Raw genomic sequence first — 25,210 nt, 5'->3', positions numbered from 1 at the left:
TCAGAGGTACAGTGAGAGTCTGGCTGTTAAGGACAATATTCATCTGGGGAGTGAGGAAAGCTAAGGTGCAGATACCCATCCAACTGACTGGTAGACATAAGTAAGCATCTGTCCCACAAAGAAAGAAAAGGCCTTGATGGGGCCAAACCATACTGTGTTTGTGGGAGGATGATTGGCCACTCACCTTTTAAAGTTTGATTACATTGGTCCCTGGCTAAATTGCCTAAGGTTCAGTTCCTCCATCATTTGTAAAGCATTCTGGAGCCTTCTGAGTTAATTCAATTATCCTTAAGACTGGCCCTTAAAGCTTGGATCTATATGAGTTCCCATGGCTGTTGTATTATTTAATGGTACTGGTATAGCTAACAGAGAAGGCAATGGCACCCCACTCCAGTACTCTTGCCTGGAAAATCCCATGGATGGAGGAGCCTGGGGGGCTGCAGTCCATGGGGTTGCTAAGAGTCAGACACGACTGAGCGACTTCACTTTCACTTTTCACTTTCATGCATTGGAGAAGGAAATGGCAAGCCACTCCAGTATTCTTGCCTGGAGAATCCCAGGGATGGGGGAGCCTGGCAGGCTGCCGTCTATGGGGTCACACAGAATCGGACACGACTGAAGCAACTTAGCAGCAGCAGCAGCAGGTATAGCTAAGTACCATGGAGCTCTTAGGATAAGCAGAGCCAGCAGTCCCTGGCCAGCTGGGGGTGGTGTCATTGAGAAGGTGATGAGTTGTGTTGAGAACCTGGTACAGATGAGGGCCTAAGGGGGGTTAACCCTGTAACCTGGGTCACAACCCCAAAAGGAGTCTGATTTTTTAGGACAAAGTTGGTCCATGATTTCACTTGTCTGCATTACTGTCCCTGTCAGGTAGGCTTTCATTTATTTGGCAGACAGACACCTGTTCTGGGTTGTAACCTCTGCATGGCATTTGGGGCATGATGGCAGTGCCATGGTGTCGGGATGCCACGCGGGGTTGGATCCTCAGGTGAGGGAAAGGTAGTGGCAGCGGGGATAGTGGCTGGAAAGCATTTGTGGCGCCCAGGCCCCTGGACATATATCACATGGTTACGAAGTCAGTAGGTGACTGGCCTATAAGACTGGCTATCTACACATTGTTCTAGCTGATGGCTAAGTAAGCGATTTTAAGGGTTGGCTGTAATGTTGACAGGTGCTTGATGGATAAGGAACAGCACCATCTGTTACAGCAAGGGCACCAAAAGGCTGCAAACATAACAGATAACTGAACACTAGCGAAAGGTTTTCTCCCCAACTTTGGGTTGTCATGGGTATAGCAACTGAGCCTATCGTGAAGCGGGGTCAGCAATGCTGGGAGCAATTTAGTTAGTAGGGAGATTCGATCATAAGAAACATCTAATAAGAATGAGACTTCCCACTACAATGAGATAACAGACAGCTAACCACAGCTTCTGACCCAAATCCCAGTCCTGGGGTGTGACTGAAGCTAGTCCTGTAGCGAAGGGCACAGCAATAATACAAATCAGGGATAGAGGCCAGGGTTGACAATGAAATCCATTGGTATTTTGACAGCCGGATCCTCAAGCTTCCGTCGTGTGTTGACCAGCTAGCTGCTGGAGCGCGGCTGGAGTAAGGCTGAAGAATCCTCTAGCTTCTGCCGTGTGCTGACTTCTAGTCAGCTTTCAGAGTGACTAGAGCAGGACTCAGCATCCTTCGTGGGTGAGGGCTATTGTTTTTGGAACCAGACCTTGAGGGGATTTTGGGGGTCCCAAACTGCTTTCCAGGTGTCCTCATCACAGGAAGCCACTGCCTTTTTGACTCTGGTGTGGCGGATCCAAGGGATACCACCTGTAACTTTAACAGCAATAGGGGTTGCCAGGGAGACCATGTGAGGACCTGTCCAAATGGGCTAAAGTGGTTCTTTTTTCCAATCTTTAACCCATACCTTGTCTCCTGGCTGATAGGGATGAACCCAACTGCCCAAAGGAATGGGCGTCCTTTCTAAGGTTTCTCAGGCTATATGAAAAAGACTTTTCCAGGGCCTGGAGGTGTCAGGACATATCTAGGTCAGCTAGTTGCTGGTGGTCTCCCTTGAGCTTTTTTATCACTGGAGACTCCCATATAAGATCTCAAAGGGAGAATAGCCTGAGGACCTCAGGGTGCATTTATGGAGGGAGATGAGCGCAAACAGGATCAAAAGGCAGCTGTTCTAGCATTGTCTGGGTGTTGGACAAGGGATATTCTTGTTGTGCTACTACTTGGAGATATAAACAATAAAGTTAAAGATTTATGGCCCAAAGATTAATAGACGTAGGAAAGTTGCTGAGGGTCTAGACAGGAGAACCAGGTCCAGACATTGATTCGTGACACTGGTGTTTCTCTAGATATGACAAGCAGAAGCGCGCTGGCTGCGATGGACCGCACAGAAGCGGGGCTGAGAGGAGCTACCCCAGACTCGAGGTTGGGGGCGGCAGCTGAGAGGAGCAACCCCACGTCCAAGGAGCAGCGGCTGCGTGGGCGCAGGAGGGCCGAGTGGAGCTACTCCACGTTCAAGGTCAGGAGGGGCGGCAGTAAGGAGCAGTGGCTGCACTTTGCTGGAGCAGCCCTGAAGAGATACCCCACGTCCAAGGTAAGAGAAACCCACATAAGATGGTAAGTGTTGCCAGAGGGCATCAGAGGGCAGACACACTGAAACCATACTCACAGAAAACTAAACAATATGATCACAGGGACGATAGCCTTGTCTAACTCAGTGAAACTAAGCCATGACATGGGGGTCCACCCAAGATGGACCGGTCGTGGTGGAGAGGTCTGACAGAATGTGGTCCACTGGAGAAGGGAATGGCAAACCACTTCAGTATTCTTGCCTTGAGAACACCATGAACAGTATGAAAAGGCAAAATAATAGGATACTGAAAGAGGAACTCCCCAGGTCGGTATGTACCCAATATGTTACAGGAGATCAGTGGAAAAATAATTCCAGAAAGAATGAAAGGATGAAGCCAAAGTAAGAACAATACCCAGTTGTGGATGTGACTGGTGATAGAAGCAAGGTCTGATGCTGTAAAGAGCAATATTGCATAGGAACCTGGAATGTTAGGTCCATGAATCAAGGCAAATTGGAAGTGGTCAAACAAGAGATGGCAAGGGTGAACATCAACATTCTAGGAATCAGCAAACTAAAATGGACTGGAATGGGTGAATTTAACTCACATGACCATTATATCTACTACTGTGGGCAGGAATCCCTCAGAAGAAATGGAGTAGCCATCATGGTCAACAAAAGAGTCCGAAACGCAGTACTTGAATGCAATCTCAAAAACGACAGAATGATCTCTGTTCATCTCCAAGGCAAACCATTCAATATCACAGTATTCCAAGCCTATGCCCTGACCAGTAACACTGAAGAAGCTGAAGTTGAATGGTTCTATGAAGACCTACAAGACCCTTTAGAACTAACACTCAAAAAAGATGTCCTTTTCATTATAGGGGACTGGAATGCAAAAGTAGGAAGTCAAGAAACACCTGGAGTAACAGGCAAACTTGGCCTTGGAATATAGAATGAAGCAGGGCAAAGGCTAATAGAGTTCTGCCAAGAGAACACACTGGTCATAGCAAACACCCTCTTTCAACAACACAAGAGAAGACTCCACACATGGAAATCACCAGATGGTCAACATCAAAATTAGACTGATTATATTCTTTGTAGCCAGAGATGGAGAGGCTCTATACAGTTAGCAAAAACAAGACCAGAAGCTGACTGTGGCTCAGATCATGAACTCCTTATTGCCAAATTCAGACTTAAATTGAAGAAACTAGGGAACACCACTAGAACATTCAGGTATGGTCTAGTCATAGATCAAATCCTAAATCAATCCTTTATGATTATACAGTGGAAGTGAGAAATAGGTTTAAGGGACTAGTTTGGATAGAGTACCTGATGAACTATGGACTGAGGTTCATGACATTGTACAGGAGACAGGGATCAAAACCATCCCCATGGAAAAGAAATACAAAAAAGCAATATGGCTGTCTGAGGGGGCCTTACAAATAGCTGTGCGAAGAAGAGAAGCAAAAAGCAAAGGAGAAAAGGAAAGATATTCCCATTTGAATGCAGAATTCCAAAGAATAGCAAGGAGAGATAAGAAAGCATTCCTCAGTGATCAGTGCAAAAAAATAGAGAAAAACAACAAAATGGGAAAGACTAGAAATCTCTTCAAGAAAATTAGAGATACCAAGGGAACATTTCATGCAAAGATGGGCTCAATAAAGGACAGAAATGGTAGGGACCTAACAGAAGCAGAAGATATTAAGAAGAGGTGGCAAGAATACACAGGAGAACTGTACAAAAAAGATCTTTATGACCCAGATAAGCCTGGTGGTTTGATCACTCACCTAGAGCCAGACATCTTGGAATGTGAAGTCAACTGGGCCTTAGAAAGCATCACTATGTACAAAGTAAGTGGAGGTGATGGAGTTGCAGTTGAGCTCTTTCAAATCCTGAAAGATGATGCTGTGAAAGTGCTACACTCAATATGTCAGCAAATTTGGAAAATTCAGCAGTGGCCACAGGACTGGAAAAGGTCAGTTTTCATTCCAATCCCAAGAAAGGCAATGCCAAAGAATGTTCAAATTACCGCACAATTGCACTCATCTCACATGCTGGTAAAGTAATGCTCAACATCCTCCAAGCCAGGCTTCAGCAATACATGAACCGTGAACTTCCAGATGTTCAAGCTGGATTTAGAAAAGGCAGAGGAACCAGAGATCAAATTGCCAACATCTGCTGGATCATGGAAAAAGCAAGAGAGTTCCAGAAAAACATCTAGTTCTGCTTTATTGAGTATGCCAAAGCCTTTAACTGTGTGGATCACAATAAACTGTGGAAAATTCTGAAAGAGATGGGAATACCAGACCACCTGACCTACCTCTTGAGAAACCTGTATGCAGGTCAGGAAGCAACAGTTAGAACTGGACACAGAACAATAGACTGGTTCCAAAAAGAAAAGGAGTAAGTCAAGGCTGTATATTGTCACCCTGCTTATTTAACTTATATGCAGAGGACATCATGAGAAACGCTGGACTGGAAGAAGCACAAGCTGGAATCAAGATTGCCGGGAGAAATATCAATAACCTCAGATATGCAGATGACACCACCCTTACGGCAGAAAGTGAAGAGGAACTAGAAAGCCTCTTGATGAAAGTGAAAGAGGAGAGTGAAAAAGTTGGCTGAAAGCTCAACATTCAGAAAACGAAGATCATGGCATCTGGTCCCATCACGTCATGGGAAATAGATGGGGAAACAGTAGAAACAGTGTCAGACTTTATCTTTTTGGGCTCCAAAATCACTGGAGATGGTGACTGCAGCCATGAAATTAAAAGACGCTTACTCCTTGGAAGGAAATTATGAGCAACCTAGATAGTATATTCAAAAGCAGAGACATTACTTTGCCGACTAAGGTCCATCTAGTCAAGGCTATGGTTTTTCCAGTGGTCACATATGGATGTGAGAGTTGGACTGTGAAGAAAGCTGAGCACCAAAGAATTGATGCTTTTAAACTGCGGTGCTGGAGAAGACTCTTGAGAGTCCCTTAGACTGCAAGGAGATCCAACCAGTCCATCCTAGAGGATATCAGTCCTGGGTGTTCATTGGAAGGACTCATGCTGAGGCTGAAATCCAATACTTTGGCCACCTCATGTGAAGAGTTGACTCATTGTAAAAGACCCTGATGCTGGAGGAATTGGGGGCAGGAGGAGAAGGGGATGACAGAGGATGAGATGGTTGGATGGCATCACTGACTCGATACACATGAGTTTGGGTGAACTCCAGGAGTTGGTGATGGACAGGGAAGCCTGGCATGCTGCAATACATGGAGTCACAAAGAGTCGGACATGACTGAGCGACTGAACTGAACTGAACTAGGTATGAGAAGATGCAAGAATTTGGATTCATAAAAATCTTTACCTGAAAACATCTGACTATCTGAAGGCCTGTTTTTTTTTCTTTTTTTCCAGAGCACAGAGTGCCTTATTTTTTGTCTCCATCCTGAATTCCTTTCAAGGGGGTGTTGAAGGTCAGCATCTTGTAGTGGTCATGATTTAATCTTTGTAGAGGCAGCTGGCAAGGGCCAACTTTCAGTCGGCCGAGCCCCTTCATAGTCACATATTTGACCATGTTTTGGGGGCATTTCATGGTCACTGTGTCCCACGGTGCAGGGAAGGCTCATTCCCAAGTCTAACAAACATTCCATTGGCATGCCACTCAATGTGTTGTCACTAGACCAGCCCTTACAAGAAGCAAAAGTCTCTGGACCATACCTGTCTTACTAGCCTCTTGGTCCAGGAAAATAATTCCTCTTGTTGCTTCTTCCCATATCTAGAGTTACATTATTACAATTATTGATCCCATATGGAACTGCATATCAGCATTTTATCACAGGCTCAGTCACACATTTGGTAATGTACAAAATAATCTTCTGTAACAAGCTACATAGAAAATAATATAGCTAGCAATTATTAGTAAGGTCACAAGCAAGAATTTAAGTCAAGAACGTTCACTGGGTATAGCCCGGTATACCCCAGGTCATCTGATTCAGTTAAATGATTATAGCCAAGTGTTCATCTCCTGGTTGTACATCATGGAGCATCCGACCTTTATCCAAAGATTGGTTAATGAGATAAGCTTTAGAAACAATCTGACAGTGTCCTTTTTGATAACTTACTTAAACCTTTTAGCAATATAACATAATAAGGAACTATCTCAAAAGTGAGTCTGAGTAAACACAGACCTTAATTAACAAAACTAGAACTTAATATTCAGTGAAACATATTTTTTTTTTCTTTTTGGAGAACTCATTGTGAGGGCATTAACTCTGTAGCCAGGGAAGGCTTTAACCCATCAAATAAAAATGAGGTCTGTCAGGGAGCCGGGAAAAGCCAAGCAGCCATCTTGGATTTCCCATAGCCCTGGCTCTTTGATTTTCAGCTGTTGTTTATCCATTTTTAATTTTCTAATTTAGAAGCAGACTATTGCCATGTTTTCAGGACATTGGGATAGCACAAGTCTAAACGTGAAGGGTTATTTTTTGTTGTTGAATCAGAATGAGCTTTGTCTACATGTACCATAATCTTAAATAATGTTTATTTACTTTACCAAAGTAACAAAAAGATTTTAAAAACAAGTGTAAATCACTTAAAGGCAAAGAAATTCATAATCTGTTATCAAAAGCTGTATTCTAAGAAAACTGTGTTCTCTAAACAGGGAAAAGACCAAATTCCAGTCTGGTACCAACTTACTTTTAATAACAAAAGTTGCTTATCTGCCTAATCTTAGAAAGTCTTTTCCATAAATTTTGAAGAACTAGCAGTATTCTTCTAAAAGCATGAGAGTAAAACCATAGAAGGCTGCTTAAAATCTGATTCTATTGCAATTGACAAAAAAATCTTGATCATAACACTTTAATATGATAACTAGAATTATAATTGACCATATTTTATCAGGGCATATCAAATCTATATGAATTTTACATAATTCTGGGATATCTATATTAGTAACACCAACCATACAGTATAACCTGAAAAGATTTATCACCACTTCAACATTACTTCTAATGTAATTTAACATGTACAATGAACCCTGGTAGCTTAATAGCTCTTTGGGATGCCTCAGGGGCTTTCTGAAGCATCCCAAAGTTAGACAGAAGTCAAATTATTTAGGATGTTTTGTCAATAAATGTCAAAGGGTTTATAACCCTCAGTCATATAAGTTACTATGAAATAACAGTTATTCACTTAGCCAAAGTTAACAAAAGATTTCAAAGGTAAATATAGAACAGATAATTAAGAGGTAAAGAAACTTAAATCTATTATTAAAAGCAGTTCAGCATCTGAAGAAAGTATGTCCTCTTAACAGAGAGAAAGGCCAAATTGCACCAGCTTACTTTAAACTCATTTAGGTAATATTAAATTTAGTCAGTCCTAACCATGCACAAAAGTTTTTTTCAGGGTCCACTTTCCACAAACTTTTTAATCACTTTCTGTAACAGCCACCTGTAATTCAGACCTACTTTCTTTTTCCTTTATAAAATATAATTTTATTTTTATATTTTCTTTATTAAAAACATACATCCTACTTTCTTACTAGTTTAGCAAACAAACGTTAGTACTAGATATTTAATATTGAATATTTCCAGTTTATGTGAATCTGAAATTTATTTAGGTTAATTTTTCTTGTATTTAGAATTGTTTAATTTGTAAGCCTTTACTTTTTTAGGCCAATTAAATTAGAATTAATTTAAAACTTCAACAATATTATTAGAAAAAAAACAAAAGACATACACTGAGACATACATAAAGCCAGACAGACAGAGATCATACAGTTTTCTGTTTGAGATTAAAAATATCTCTTTGACCCCCATCTTTTTTTTTCTTTGCTTGAAATTCTAAATTGCCCAAGGCTGAGGTCTCAGGCAAAGTTGGCTGTGTATTTCAAGGACATGGATAGGGTTAATTTCAACCTTTTCCCTAGGCAGGCCTTTTAACAAGCTAGTTGTTTTTAATTGCATATGCAAAAAAGAATTGGCTTTGCAGTTTCCAAAAAGAAAAATTTTTTCTCACTCTGTTCAGTCAGCAATCATGCACTCACAATCATTCTGAGGCTATCACAATGCCTCTCTTTTCCTGAGTCCCCACATTTCCTTAACTGTTGCCCCCTTCCTGGGAGCTCCAAGGAGGTTATCAGTCACAATGCCTCCCTTCTCCCAAGTCCCCAGTTCTCCCTATCTGACGCTCTCTTCCTGGGAGCCCAAGGAGGTGACCAGTCTCCTCTTCTACCCACTGGGGTAGGTCCTGACTGGGGACCAGCCCCACGGCCTTACCATATCCTGTGGCCATTCCTGGTGAATTGGTCCGTCCCTCCAATGAGTCTGGTCAGGGCTTGGCCGTTGGGAGTCAGAACACCAGTCCAAAAGAGGACCCGGAATACCGTCAAGTGGCATGTCTCCTCGTTTGTCTTGAGGTTCCTTCACTCCAGCCTGGCTGAGCCACCAGTCCGGTGGCTTAAGGGTCTGGCATGGTTGGAATCTCTCTGGGGCCTCCAGAAATGTTGCAGAAACCAGTAATTGAGAAACCTAGAGAGTTGGAGAACCAGTAATTGAGAAACCTAGAGAGTTGGAGAACTCAGGTTTAGTATGCCAGCAGGCCCAGAGGAGTTAACACTCCAAGCTCTGAGCCCCAGACAAAGGGGTTACAGAATTTTTATACACGAACAGACATGATTAAGCGGGTCTGTAGGTTTGCAGGGGCTGGGTAATTGCAAAGAGCAGGACAAGGGTGAGTGAGATAAGCTCCAGTTCCTAGTATTGTAAGTCTCCACTTTCTGAGACTATGTGACCTACATGATCCAGACTTTGCAAGAAGCAAGCTGAGTTACAGAGGCAGACGGAGCAGGAGATTATGTAAAATTTTTAACTTTTCCTCTTCACTACAAATGTACTGGGTAGCTTTTCGTTTCTCTAGTTTTTTGTTGTTATTTATTTTACTGTTTATGCAGAGTTCTTTATATGAATTTGATTCAGACCAATATTCACCAAACATAAAACTCCACAAAGTACTGTATATTTGACTTGTTTACTCTAAATCTCAGTGGCATATGCCCCCCACAACACTATAGGAAGACAAATAACAATTGAACATAAGACACCATACACGTTAAAAATCCTGTATCATAAATTATTTCTTCATCCAAACACATACAAATTTTTATTCTCAGACTTAACCCACCAAGGGCAAAAAGGACTGAGACAGATGTGTCCGGTACATTTTAAATCTAACTGACAAGCTTTAAAAACATAAATCCAATATTATCATTAAGTCATCATAAAGTCCACTTTATGTAGTGGACTACCGAGCACAATATCCAAAGTTGTGTCCTCTCCATTGTTTTTCAGGGCTACCTTAGAATGGGGCCGTAGCTTACCAACAGCAGATGTGGATATTCACAGCAGCCAAAAGTGACATTCACAGATATGCCAGACCAACCCATTCATGAACAAAGCTTGGATTTATTTTCCTCCTCTGCTCTCTAGTTACAAGGAACCCCAGCCCACCCCATAAGACCAAGGTGTGAGCAAATTCAGGGTACTGGCAAACTACAATGGGTGATATGGGAACTGGAGCACCTGATCCTATAGTTTACCTGTGTCCTCTGTACCTGCTCAAGCCCACTCCCAGATACACTACTTCAAGACCCACCAAGTTAGATGACTGATGGATCCAATTAGGTGGATGTGACAGTGTCTAGTTTATGATGGGCAGTGAGCAGCCATCACATTAAGTCTGCTGGGGTAGTATCATGGCAGGATCTGATGTTCAAATACTATCTAGCTCTTCACTGCAGATGGCACATACTTACTCCAGGAACTTAGGAGTTTATTCTCAGGCTCTCCTATTGTGACTTGGCACAGGCTCCATTGAAACATTCTCCTCTCCCACTGATAATCTCTAGTACTACGGGATTTACCAATATCATCAGGTTCAAGCCACAGGACTGCTTGTATCAGTCTAGATATGCCATAGAGTACTTTCTGGGCCTCTCTCAAAATTAGCAGTATTTTAGACACAGCATTACTCAGCAAATGATTGGAGCACTATTTCCAAGGGTAAACTGTGCTGCCCCTCAAACCTTGAGGAGGTTTACCAAGTATCTATAAGTGTTTATCTCCTAACTCCTGGACCTCACATCTCTTAGGAAGGCTTTCAGAGTACTTGCCACTTGGAGCTCCTCAAGTAGGATTTATTAAAATAAAATGACATTGACATAAAATATTGATATTGATATGGAAAAACATATTGATGTAATCAATTTAAAAGAGCACTGTGATATTAACTGGAGAAGGAACTGGCATATGGAATTTAGAAAGATGGTAACAATGACCTTATATGCGAGACAACGAAAGAGACAGATATAGAGAACCGACTTTGGGACTCTGTGGGAGAAGGTGAGGGTGGAATGATTTGAGAGAATAGCATTGAAACGTGTGTATTACCATATGTGAAATAGATGACCAGTCCAAGTTCGATGCATGAAATGGGGCACTCAAAGCTGATGCACTGGAACAACCCTAAGGGATGGGATGGGGAGGGAGGTGGGAGGGGCTTCAGGATGGGGGACACATGTATACCCATGGCTGATCCATGTCAGTGTATGGCAAAAACCACCACAATATTGTAAAGTAATTAGCCTCCAATTAGAATTAATGAATCTTTTTTAATTTAATAAATAAATAAAAGAGCACTGTGATGTCTCACAGAATAGCTAAATGCTCCAGGTCCCTTTGGACCATATTATGACAGAGAGGAGAATTCACATAGCCCCAGGGCAATATCCTGATGGTATAATGTCATTATACATGGGAACTGCTTCTAACAATTCTTCCTGATGAAGAGGAAAACAGATTTGATGGATCGGTAATCAGATACCACATACCCTTGGTTGTGTTAATTTTCTCTATCAAAGAGACCACCTCCAGCCACTTCCCTGGCAGTCCAGTGGTTAAGAATCTGCCCTGCAATGCAGGAGTCACAGGTTTGACCCCCTGGTCCAGCAACTAAGATCCCACATGCTGTTGCTGCTGCTGCTGCTGCTGCTGCTAAGTCACTTCAGTCGTGTCCGACTCTATGCGACCTCATAGACGGAACCCCACCAGATTCCCCCGTCCCTGGGATTCTCTAGGCAAGAACACTGGAGTGGGTTGCCATTTCCTTCTCCAATGCATGAAAGTGAAAAGTGAAAGTGAATTCGCTCAGTCATGTCCGACTCTTCGCGACCCCATGGACTGCAGCCTACCAGGCTCCTCCATCCATGGAATTCTCCAGGCAAGAGTACTGGAGTGGGGTGCCAATGGCCTTCTCCGTCCCACATGCTACGGAGCAGCTAAGCTCTGTGCCACAACTACTGAGTCCACTAGCTCCAAAGCCCATGCACCACAACTAGGGAGCCCATGAGCTGCAATGAAAGATCCCAGGTGATGTGAAAACCCAGCATGCTGCAACTAAGACCCAACGCAGCCAAATAAAAAGTCAGTCAGGATATCAAAACAAGATGGCGGAGGAGAAAGGACCCTGAGTTCATCTGCTCTCGGGAGCACACCAAAACCACAACTATCTGCGGAACTATCACCTGTGAAAAAGACCGAAACCGAGCAGAAAAGATCTTCTACCAAAGATCTACCACTGAAGACATAAAACAGGTAGGTGGGGCAGACTCCTGGTACAGTGGAGTCCAAACCCCGCCCCGGGTGGGCAGCCCACTGACTGGAGAATATGTGCAGGGCTTCTCTCACTGGACCACAGTTCTGAGCCCCACATGGGCTCCCCAGCCTGAGGGTACCGCACTGGGGAAACCAGCCCCCCAGTGTTTGGCTTTGCAGACCGTGGGGCTTAATTTCCGGAGTACCCAACAGACTGCGGGAAAAAGACTTTACCCTTAAAGGCACACCTGATTGTCATGCGCACTGAGACACAGGGGAAAGCCGTCATCTGACAAGATCCTCGGCCAGACCTACCTGCCAGCCTCGGAGAGTCTCCTGGAGTGGCGGGGAGGAGGCTGCAGCTCCTGTGGGGCAACAGTATTCAGGAGCTCATGCTATCTCAGGAAGCCGCAGAAAGCTGGTACCAGCGGGCGCCCTGGGGGCTCCTCCCTCTCACTCTTGACGCCCAGACCCGCCCCGCCCAAAACTGCAGCAGCTGGAGCGGGGGCCTGAGGCCAAAGAACTAAGGAGCAGCGCCGCAGGCCCACTCAGTTCAGTTCAGTTGTTCAGTCACGTCCAACTCTGGGGCTTCATGGACTGCATCACGCCAGGCTCCCCTGTCTATCACCACCTCCCGGAGCTTGCTCAAACTCATGTCCATTCAGTCGGTGATGCCATCCAACCATCTCATCCTCTGTCCTCCCCTTCTCCCCCTGCCTTCCATCTTTCCCAGCATCAGGGTATTTTCTAATGAGTCAATACTTCGAATCAGGTGGCCAAAGTACTGGAGCTTCAGCTTCAGCATGAATATTCAGGACTGATTTCCTTTAGGATTGACTGGTTTGATCTCCTTGGAGTCCAAGGGACTCTCAAGAGTCTTCTTCAACACCACAGTCCAAAACCATCAATTCTTTGGCCTTCTTTATAGCCCAACTCTCACATCCATACATGACAATTGGAAAAACCATAGCTTTGACTAAACAGACCTTTGTTGGCAAAGTAAGGTCTCTGCTTTTTAATATGCTGTCTAGGTTGGTCATAGCTTTTCTTCCAAGGAGCGAGCATCTTTTAATTTCACAGCTGCAGTCACCATCTGTAGTGATATGGGAGCCCAAGAAAATAAAGTCTGTCACTGTTTCCATTGTTTCCCATCTATTTGCCATGAAGTGATGGGACCAGATGCCATTATCTTTGTTTTTTGAATGTTGAGTTTTAACCCAGCTTTTTCATTCTCCTTTTTCATGTTCATCCAGAGGCTCTTAGTTCCTCTTCGCTTTCTGCCGTAAGGGTCATGGCATCTGCATAGCTGAGGTTATTGATATTTCTCCTGGAAATCTTGACTCTAGCTTGTGCTTCTTCCAGCCCAGCATTTTGCATGATGTTCTCTGCATATACGTTAAATAGGTAGGGTGACAATATACAGCCTTGACGTACTCCTTTCCCAATTTGGAACCAGTCCATTGTTCCATGTCTGGCTCTAACTGTTGCCTCTTGACCTGCCTACAGAGTTCTCAGGAGGCAGGTAAGGTGGTCTGGTATTCCCATCACTTTAAGAATTTTCCACAGTTTGTTGTGAGCCACACAGTCAAAGCCTTTGACATAGTCAATAAAACAGAAGTAGATGTTTTTCTGGAACTCTCAGGCCCACTCAGGAGGCCTAAAGACTTCCTGAGCCCGCAGCCTCCAGATCCCAGGGTTGCCGCTAGATGAACCACTGTGCACAGCCCTGCCCACCTCACCAGAGGCCCAGGACCCAGCTCCACCCACCAGAGGGCAGACAACAGACCCAAGAAGACCACAGTTCCACAGCAGTCCAGACCCTGACCACCAGCAGGCCAACACAAGCTTTGGGATACCTCAAACCCCATACCCAACTGTGTCGGCAACTCACACATACACGCCAGCAATCTGACACCAGCTCTCAGATCCATGGACACTGTGGATTCCAGGACCCAGCCCTGCCTACCAGTAGTCCAGCACTACCCCATGACCTGGCCACACTCAGCAGTACAGGGGTAATAGCCTCAGAGACTTCTGGACCCCAACTCCACCCACCAGTGAGCAAGCATTACCCCGCAGTCCCTTGAGTTCTGCAGACAGCCACCTAGGACCCACCAACCGGCAACTAGCAGCATTTATACAAGACAGGGCCTGGCAGCCAACCAAACTAGGGGCCAGCCAAGCCTATCAGATCGCCCACACAGTCACCCAGTCACAACAGAAGGACCACACAGCCTTCTTAGGGGAAAGCCCTGGAATATTATAGCTTGAGTGACAAAAGATGAGTGCACTGCTGCGATGCATAGGACATGACCTACGGAAGGCCACTTCTCCAGGGTCAAGAAACCTAACTAACCTGTCACATCCATAAAAATTCACACAGCAACTTGGATAAATTGAGGCAGAAGAACATGTTCTAGATGAAGGAACAAGATAAAACCCCAGAAGAAGAACTAAGTGAAGTGGAGATAGGCAATCTACCATGAAAGAGTTAAGAGTAATGATCTTAAAGATGACAAAAGAACTTGGGAGGAGAATGGATACACAGAGAGAGGTTAGAAGTCTGTAAAGAGTTAGAAAATATAAAGAACAACCAAATAGAGATGAAACTTTTTATCAACCTTTCTGTCCGAGAATTATCCAACAGAAAATTCTATCTGCATGACTATATGTACAAAATTAACTTCATTTTCTACTCAAACGTCACTTCTCTGAAAGTCCAGAGCTGTGTGGATAACACCTCTGCCCTTGCAATAACCCACACTCAAATCTTAAGCATCTCTTTTGACTCCTCAAGAAATAAAATCTATCTTGCAATTTTACACTTCCATGACTGCCATTCTGAATTCCTCACTTTCGATTTTGCAATTCCTCATTGTCACCCTCACTTTAATCACCCCATCACTCTAAGCTATGTTCCCTGTTACGGATTTTAACCTCCTAACTGCTCTCCCTGCCTCTCAACAACCTTTATATCCATCTTGTACATGGCTATCAGATTAGCTTCCCTGTGGCCCATCTATGTCATAAGCTGAGGCATTTCAAAAACTGTCAATCATAAAAAGTAAAGTACAATCCCTTTAGATATCTTCTCAGTGCTCTCTGTGGCCTGACTCTAACCTAATGTTACATAGCCTTCCCTTTTCCTGTTTATGATTACTTCTCTTCATGTGCCAGCCCCGTGCCCTCCTTGTCCTTTCCTGAGGCTGTCTCTCTGCTTGTTCTCCTAGCTCCATGTGAGGAACCACTCCCATCCATCCTGGCACAGGCTGGTAAATAGAGCTGTGGTTAAATGATTAGCCTCTAAAGTCAAACTTCAGGCCACTTGCTAGTAGGTCATTTAATCTCTATGACTTGGTTTCTTTTCCTGGAAAATACAGAGTTGGACTATGGGGGGCAGATTGCATCTACCTCATAGAGCTGTTATGAGCATTAAATAAGTTAATATATGCTTAAGGCCTGGTACCTGGTTAGCAATGAAAAGAGGTTAGCTATTAGTAGTTATTGGGCTTCCCTAGTGGCCCAGTGGTAAAGAATCTGCCTGCCAAAGCAGGAGATGCAGGTTCCATCCATAAGTTGGGAACATCCCCTGGAGAAGGAAATGGCAACCCACTTCAGTATACTTGTCCATGGAAATCCCATGGACAGAGGAGCCTGGTGGGCTACAGTCCATGGGGTTGCAAAGAGTCAGACATGGCTTAGCGACTAAAATAGCAACATCAATAGTTATTGTCACCTCCTTCAGACTCCCCTGATTCCTCCAGTGAAAATAACCTGTTTCTCCTCTCAAATATTATGATGACATCTCTCTCCTTCTCTAATGACTTTTATCATTTCTCATCACAGGATATTTATTTGTATAGACATCTTATATTTTCTACAGATTATAAGCTTCAGTTTATCATTATGTATCCCAACTCAATACATTTTATATATTTAACATTACATTTAATTAGTGAATGCTTGGTTGTCAGACTAACTATAGTTATAGTGAGAGCAATAGGGGTTTTTTCACTCTTTTTTAGAGATTATCATCACTGTCACAATGTGGAGAAAATGTCAATACAATCATGGAATATCTCCATGCCCCACCTCTGCCTACATCCTTATTTGCACTGATTATTATTTCTCACCAAATATGAGCTGTTTGTACCAAATGGCAGTGATAATGAACCATTGAAATGTGACTGACAGACTCTCTCTCTGATTCCCACCCCCGCCCACCATTCAGTTCAGTTCAGTCACTCAGTCATGTCCGACTCTTTGCGACCCCATGAATCGCAGCCACACCAGGCCTCCCTGTCCATCACCATCTCCCGGAGTTCCCTCAGACTCACGTCCATCGAGTCCGTGATGCCATCCAGCCATCTCATCCTCGGTCGTCCCCGTCTCCTCCTGCCCCCAGTCCCTCCCAGCATCAGAGTCTTTTCCAATGAGTCAGCTCTTCGCATGAGGTGACCAAAGTACTGGAGTTTCAGCTTTAGCATCATTCCCTCCAAAGAAATCCCAGGGTTGATCTCCTTCAGAATGGACTGGTTGGATCTCCTTGCAGTCCAAGGGACTCTCAAGAGTCTTCTCCAACACCACAGTTCAAATGCATCAATTCTTCGGTGCTCAGCCTTCTTCACAGTCCAACTCTCACATCCATATATGACCACAGGAAAAACCATAGCCTTGACTAGATGGACCTTAGTCGGCAAAGTAATGTCTCTGCTTTTGAATATACTATCTAGGTTGATCATAACTTTTCTTCCAAGGAGTAAACGTCTTTTAATGTCATGGCTGCAGTCACCATCTGCAGTGATTTTGGAGCCAAAAAAAATAAAGTCTGACACTGTTTCTACTGTTTCCCCATCTATTTCCCATGAAGTGATGGGACCGGATGCCATGATCTTCATTTTCTGAATGTTGAGCTTTAAGCCAACTTTTTCACTCTCCTCTTTCACTTTCATCAAGAGGCTTTTTAGTTCCTCTTCACTTCTGCCATAAGGGTGGTGTCATCTGCGTATCTGAGGTTATTGATATTTCTCCCGGCAATCTTGATTCCAGCTTGTGTTTCTTCCAGTCCAGCGTTTCTCATGATGTCCTCTGCATATAAGTTAAATAAGCAGGGTGACAATATAAAGCAAAAACAATACCCAGTTGTGGATGTGACTGGTGATAGAAGCAAAGTCTGATGCTGTAAAGAGCAATATTGCATAGGAACCTGGAATGTTAGGTCCATGAATCAAGGCAAATTGGAAGTGGTCAAACAAGAGATGGCAAGGGTGAACATTGACATTCTAGGAATCAGCAAACTAAAATGGACTGGAATGGGTGAATTTAACTCACATGACCATTATATCTACTACTGTGGGCAGGAATCCCTCAGAAGAAATGGAGTAGCCATCATGGTCAACAAAAGAGTCCGAAACGCAGTACTTGAATGCAGTCTCAAAAACGACAGAATGATCTCTGTTCATCTCCAAGGCAAACCATTCAATATCACAGTTATCCAAGTCTATGCCCCAACCAGTAACACTGAAGAAACTGAAGTTGAATGGTTTTATGAAGACCTACAAAACCTTTTAGAACTAACACCCAAAAAAGATGTCCTTTTCATTATAGGGGACTGGAATGCAAAAGTAGGAAGTCAAGAAACACCTGGAGTAACAGGCAAATTTGGCCTTGGAATGTGGAATGAAGCAGGGCAAAGACTAATAGAGTTTTGCCAAGAAAATGCACTGGTCATAGCAAACACCCTCTTCCCGCCCACCATAAACTACAGCAAAAAAAAAAAAAAAGGCAAATCTCAACCAGGATCCAATGAGGAGAGGCTTCTGTGGTTGTCTCCTTCTTTTTATAAATTCCTGTCATGGATTATAATCTCGATAATGTTACTTTTATTCTGCCTCATATTGTAGACATTTTCATGCAGTTTTTATCATGCTCACACCTTTGCCATTAAATGCAACCTCGTAAGATTAGAGGCCTTGGCTCATGTAATTTTGTATCCTCTACAATACCTTACACTATGCCACAAGTAGGATGGTCAATATTTTATATTTAGAATACTGAAAAAGGAATCTTGATTTGTGCAGAGACTGAACAATGCTGACATTGCCTGAGAGTGTAGGAAGAATAGTATTGTCTGGTAAGACAGCCAGATAATATAAAAACAGTATTGGCTTCTACATGAAATAATCCTGCACTCAATAGGCAAAGTTCTTAGTCACCATAGCCTACTGAAGGAGCATGGAATTTATAGTTGAACTAAATTTGTTGCAAGTATGTGTGTGTGCCACTCAGTAGATGTTTAACTTTGAGAACAGCATTTAAATTTTTTGAGTTTCACAATCTCCAATTGTAAAAGGAAGTAATATCTACCTTATGGGCTTGAGACAAGAATTAAATGAAGTAACATATGTAAGGTTTACTGAACAGCACTCAGTATACAGAGCATATATAGTAAATGCTTGATAATGGTAGTTCCGTTGAGTATGACTTGATACGTCCTATGGTGGCTCAGACGGTAAAGCGTCTGCCTGCAATGCAGGAGACCTGGGTTCAGTCCTTGGGTCAGGAAGATCTCCTGGAGAAGGAAATGGTAACCCACTCCAGTATTCTTGCCTGGAAAATCCCATGGACAGAGAAGCCTGGTAGGCTACAGGCCAGGGGGTCACAAAGAGTCAGACATGACTAAACGACTTCACTTTCACTTTCAGAATGTCAAAAAGTAAACAAGGGAAGGCTAACCATACTTTCAGGACTAGCCAAAAGAGATGACATCAGCAATTAATTGAACAAAAGAAGACAAGATAAATGGTACAAGTCATAATAAGCCTTGCCTTTGTGAGTATGGGGGGAAGCCCAGACGTGTGTGTTAGATATGATACAATGCTTTTCAGTCTATTCTTCTAGGCTGTACAAAAATTTAAGATATAAAATGGAAATAAATTTTATAAGATCAGTTAGCAGAGTACATGAGCCAGCAAATACCCATTTTACTTTTGTAGAGATATTTTTTATAATGTTAATAGCTAAAATCACTGCAGAAGGTGATTGCAGCCATGAAATTAAAAGACACTTGCTCCTTGGAAGGAAAGTTATGTCCAGCCTAGACAGCATATTAAAAAGCAGAGACATTACTTTGTCAACAAAGGTCTGTCTAGTCAAGGTTATGATTTTTCCAGTAGTCATGTATGGATGTGAGAGTTGGACTATAAAGAAAGCTGAGCGCCAAAGAATTGATGCTTTTGAACTGTGGTGTTGGAGAATACTCTTGAGAGTCCCTTGGACTGCAAGGAGATCCAACCAGTCCATCCTAAAGGAGATCAGTCCTGGGTGTTCATTGAAGGGACTGGTGTTGAAGCTGAAACTCCAATACTTTGGCCACCTAATGTGAAGAGCTGACTCATTTGAAAAGACCCTGATGCTGGAAAAGATTGAGGGCAGGAGGAGAAGGGAATGACAGAGGATGAGATGGTTGGATGGCATCACTGACTCAATGGACATGGGTTTGGGTAGACTCTGGCAGTTGGTGATGGACAGGGAGGCCTGACATGCTGTGGTTCATGGGGTCTCAAAGAGTCGACACAACTGAGTGACTGAACTGAATTTGAATAATGTAAATTTCTATTATGGAGTATAATCCTCATAATGATACTTTTATTCTGCCTCGTATTCTCTTCCATGAGAGTCCCTCATGGAAAGAATTAACCACCAACATAAAATGTTTATCTATAGCCACAGAAGGGGAGATTGGAAGAGGAGTGAGTGCCCATTCAAATTAGTAATATCAAGGCAGTTATTAAAAAAAAAAAATTCCTGGGACTTCCCTGGCAGTCCAGTGGTTAAGACTCTACTCTTCCATTGCAGGGGGGTGGGTTTGAGCCCTGGTCAGGGAATTAAGATCCTACATGCCCTCATGTAAGGCCAAAACCTAAAAAAAAAAAAAAAAAAAAAAAAATCCCCAAATGCTTCCAGCACAGTAGGAGAGCAAATAGAACACAGGGAAGACTCACATCTCTCTGTATTCCCTTAGCTTACCCCCTTCCTGCCTTACATCCCTATGTTTTAATTCTTGGACTGCTCTGGTCATGAAAACTGGGGGCTTCACCCAAAAAAGTGCTTGTTGTCAGGAAATCACAGACACTACATATTCACAGCTTGAGTGATCTAACCACCCAGATTCCACTGACACCTCACTTACCTTGCCTGACTTCATTCCATGCCTACTCTCCCTCCTACCCAGCTGTGACTAGTACAGCAGAGAGCACCAGACCTTAGAAACCACATCCTTGAAGACAGAGCTGTTTCCATTCACTGGTTTTCCAATGGCTTGTTGGTGCTACTGCCAAAGTCCAAAAATTATAGACCAAGAGATTTTTTTAATGAAAGCCTATCAGTTCAGTTCAGTCACTCACTTGTGTCCAATTCTTTGCGACCCCATGGACTGCAGCACGCCAGGCTTCCCTGTCCATCACCAACTCCTGGATCCTACTCAAACTCATGTCCATTCAGTCAGCGATGCCATCCAACCATCTCCTCTTCTGTCATCCCCTTCCCCTCCTGCCTTCAGTCTTTCCCAGCATCAGGGTCTTTTCCAGTGAGTCACTTCTTCACATCAGGTGACCAAAGTATTGGATTTTCAGCTTCAGCATCAATCCATCCAATGAATATTCAGGATTGATTTCCTTTAGGATGACCTGATTGGATCTCCTTGCAGTCCAAGGGACTCTCAAGAGTCTTCTCCAACACCACAGTTCAAAAACATCGATTCTTCGGTGCTCAGCTTTCTTTATAGTCCAGTTCTCACATTCATACATGACTACTGGAAAAACCATAGTCTTGACTAGACAGACCTGCTTTGGCAAAGTAAGGTCTCTGCTTTTCAACATGCTGCCTGGGTTGGTCATAGCTTTTCTCCCAAGGAGCAAGTGTCTTTTAATTTTTTGGCTGTAATCACCATCTGCAGTGATTTTGGAGCCCCCCAAAATAAAGTCTGTCACTGTTTCCACTGTTTCCCCATCTATTTCCCATGAAGTGATGGGACCAGATGCCATGATCTTTGTTTTCTGAATGTTGAGTTTTAAGCCAGCTTTTTCACTCTCCTCCTTCACTTTCATCAAGAGGCTCTTTAGTTCTGCACTTTCTGCCATAAGGGTGGTGTCATCTGCATATCTGAGGTTACTGATATTTCTCCTGGCAATCTTGATTCCAGCTTGTGCTTCACCCAGCCCTGAATTTTGCATGATGTACTCTGTGTATAAGTTAAATAAGCAGGGTGACAATATACAGCCTTGATGTACTCCTTTCCCTATTTGGAACCAGTCTGTTGTTCCATGTCCAGTTCTAACTTGCTTCTTGACCTGCATACAGAGTTCTCAGGAGGCAGGTAAGGTGGTCTTGTATTTCCAGCTCTTTCAGAATTTTCCACAGTTTGTTGTGATCCACACACTCAAAGGCTTTGGCATAGTCAATAAAGCAAAAGTAGATGTTTTTCTAGAACACTCTTCCTTTTCCTATGATCCAGCGGATGTTGGCAATTTGATCTCTGGTTCCTCTGCCTTTTCTTTTTTTTTTTTCATATTTTAAATATTTTTTTAATGTTAAGTATAAATGGGAACCCTTGGTACTTGTTATTCACTTATTGATTTAACATATTTATCAAGCACCTATCATTTTCATGAAAGCACCCATCTTTTCCATTAAAAGAGTAAAATGCATGAATTCAAAGACATAAAATAGTCCTTCTCAATAAAATCACAATCCAGCTTGTCAGGAACATAAAAACATTAAAATCAGAGTAAAGATAATTCTCCCCTCTATTCTATGTTCTTAAAATTAATTATATCATCGTCATAGTTTGATACAGAAGCTAAAGTAAAAGAGTCTAGTTAATTCATCTAAGAAGTTATTTTTAAACTATATATTTACAAATAAGATAAAGATACTAAATGTGTCCAGAATATAATTCTATCCTGATATTCATAAGCACAAGGCACTCACTGGTGAAAAAGACTGCTATCATTATTCTTATTCACATATAATCACAGATAATAACTTACCAAAATCCCTTGGCAACTTCGGAGGAATTCTTGAAAGGTGACTTTCTATATCATTTTAACATTAATGAAATATTGTAAATGGTTTTTAAATCTTGATTTTTTAGCTCTTTCCCACCTCTAAAGTCTAATATTAAAGTAATCTTTTAAAAAAATAGAGCCCAAGGAATAGACTCCACATAGTCAACAAATCTAGTTTTTAATTCTTGCTGTTTGTTGCCTCTGAAATATATTTAAACGTCAATTTAAAATACCTTTAATGTCAGTTAAAGGAATAACACCAATTGAAACACCTCATATACATATAAAATTACTAAATGATTCAAAATGGCACATTAAAAATGTGTAGCCTTTCATTGTGAAAAATGCCTAATTTTATAACAGCACCAGAGTCTGTATTCCTTTTATGAGAATTTTGTTACCATTTTTCATACACCATGATCATGAAGGATCCTTGGTAGTAGACAGACTTCAGGTAAGAAGATAATTAAATGACACACTTTCCCAGGTTCCTACTAGCTTTAAATTCTGTGATAGGAAAGAAATACTAGATATAAGTTGCCCCATTGTTGTTGATCATTCTTATTCCATCCTAATTCTGTATGATTTCATTATCATGAGCTGCCTAAAATTTTTTACTTAACTCCTTTCTCCAGTCACCTATACTTAGAGGTGTATGCTTTCTTTTAGGGTCTCACTCTTCTACACTGAATGGACCCATTGCCACAATGAAGAAAATGCCCTCACACTCTTAAATGAACATATACTCTAGTCAGTACCGGCTCTGGCTACTGTAGTTCTGAATTCTAAGTAGCTAAGAAAACCATTTATAGCTTAGCAGTTCTATGGAACAATGTAATGAAGAACATGATAACCACATTTTCCTGGTATAAAACATGTCGATGTTGAAAGATAGCATCTGTAACCAAACTTCACTGCAGTTTTCTGTCTTCTCTGTTACAACATGCTGTGTCCCTTCACCCTTCCATCCAGACCTATCTGTGTGGCTGCTGAAAGATCCATGGCTTCTCCTGTTTCTTCTTCTTTTGTTTCAGCTGCTTCACTGACTTTCTCACTCTCCATCTCTGTTTCAACCGTTTCTCCTGTCTCACCTTCAATGTGTTGGTCCTCTTCGTTAGTGTGAATTTTCCTGGCCATTTCCACCAGATGTTCCATGCTTTCAACTGTTCCTTCAGGTTGGAGCTTCTGCATGTTCCCAGGACCTTCCGCAGTTTTATGGAGTGAATCAGCCTTTACAGCTGTCTCCACACACCGACTTGAGTCCAACACTTCCGGTCCGCCATGCTCTCTGAGAATCGTCTCTCGAAGCTGGGGCTGCTCATCTTTCCCCCCCTCTGCCTTTTCTAAATCCAGCTTGAACATCTGAAAGTTCATGGTTCACATACTGTTGAAGCCTGGCTTGGAGAATTTTGAGCATTATTTTGCTATCGTGTAAGATGAGTACAATTGTGCGGTAGTTTGAACATTCTCTGGCAATGCCTTTTTTAGGGATTGGGATGAAAACTGACCTTTTCCAGTCCTGTGGCCACTGCTGAGTTTTCCAAATTTGCTGGCATATTGAGTACAGCACTTTCACAGCACCATCTTTTAGGATTTGAAAAGCTTAACTGGAATTCTACCACCTCCACTAGCTTTGTTTGTAGTGATGCTTCCTAAAGCCCACTTGACTTCTAATTTCAGGATGTCTGACTCTAGGTGAGTGATCACGCCTTCATGGTTATCTGGGTCATGAAGATCTTTTTTGTATATTTCTCCTGTGTATTCTTGCCACCTCTTCTTAAAATTTCGGTTTCTGTTAGGTCAATACCATTTCTGAAAGCCTATAAATAAACATAAAAAGTATTAGAAACACTATTTGAATGATGCCAAATGAAACTGTACTTCTCTTGTACTATTCTCTTTATTGCTTTAGACAATATTTATTCTAGCAGGATGACTTAAAATATAAGGGGATGTTTTGATTTGATTTATTAAACATGTCCTTCATACATTTACTTTTAAATCCAGTAAACTCCTAATCAGTGTATGCTGCTGCTGCTGCTGCTGCTAAGTCGCTTCAGTTGTGTCCGACTCTGTGCAACCCCATAGACAGCAGCCCACCAGGCATCAGTGTATAAGATATATTTATTCCAAAATTCAAATATTTGTTGGTTAAATTTATTAGGTAGGCAATGTAGCCTTTACTTCATGCAATAATTACAACATGTAGTAAGAGATTTATCCAGATATAATTCAGAACTTTAGTTTTGAACTTGAGTTCTGAACTTGAGTTCAGAAAATAGTTTCAATTTTGTCTGATTTTATTCTATTCTTAGTTAATATTTAGTGGATGCTCACTCTGTGGTAGGCACTTCATATGCCTTATCCCACTTATTGTTGGAAATCTCTTTCAGGGGTTGGTAATAAAATTACCTCCATTTGACTAATGAGGAAACTGAGGCACTTAGGTAGCTTGCTCAAGGTCATGCACTAGTAAATGGCAGAGTCAGGACCTAAGTAAAGACAGTCTGATTCTAGAGACCCGCCCCTCCCCACCTCCAATGCTCCCTCTGCTGGATTGAGTCAGAAAGGCTGAGCTATCCTCAAGTAACACTATCTCAGTTAAGTGTTTCCCCTACATCAGAGCATTATTTCTGTATATTAAACTGTTAAATGAGTTGTATAATATTCAAAAATATTTATGAAATCCAAACAGTTTCATCTATTAGTGCCTGGCTAATGGCTTGTAATTAAAGCACAATCTGTTAAGCCAAACAAACAAAAAATTAGCTTATTGGTTTGGAATGTAAATAGAAAATTCATTAACTGACTACAGTCTTTTCCTGCTGCTATATTCGGTCTTTGTTAACACATGGAGTGTATAGCAGGAATAGAGTAGATTTGTTTTCCTGATAGGAAAATGTACCATACTTTCGA

At 42.3% G+C, this 25,210-nt stretch overlaps 1 pseudogene; it reads right to left on the bottom strand.

Annotated features, from left to right (window-relative positions):
* Positions 1 to 22,784: 22,784 nt before the first annotated feature.
* On the bottom strand, positions 22,785 to 23,564 carry LOC138438138 (glutamate-rich protein 5 pseudogene; annotated as a pseudogene).
* Between the last annotated feature and the right edge of the window lie 1,646 nt (positions 23,565 to 25,210).

Source organism: Ovis canadensis, chromosome 3 (genome assembly GCF_042477335.2).
Source record: "Ovis canadensis isolate MfBH-ARS-UI-01 breed Bighorn chromosome 3, ARS-UI_OviCan_v2, whole genome shotgun sequence".
In the NCBI taxonomy this organism is placed as follows: Eukaryota; Metazoa; Chordata; class Mammalia; order Artiodactyla; family Bovidae; genus Ovis; species Ovis canadensis.
Note: the sequence above shows the minus strand (reverse complement) of the source record. Positions and strands in the feature narration are given on the sequence as shown.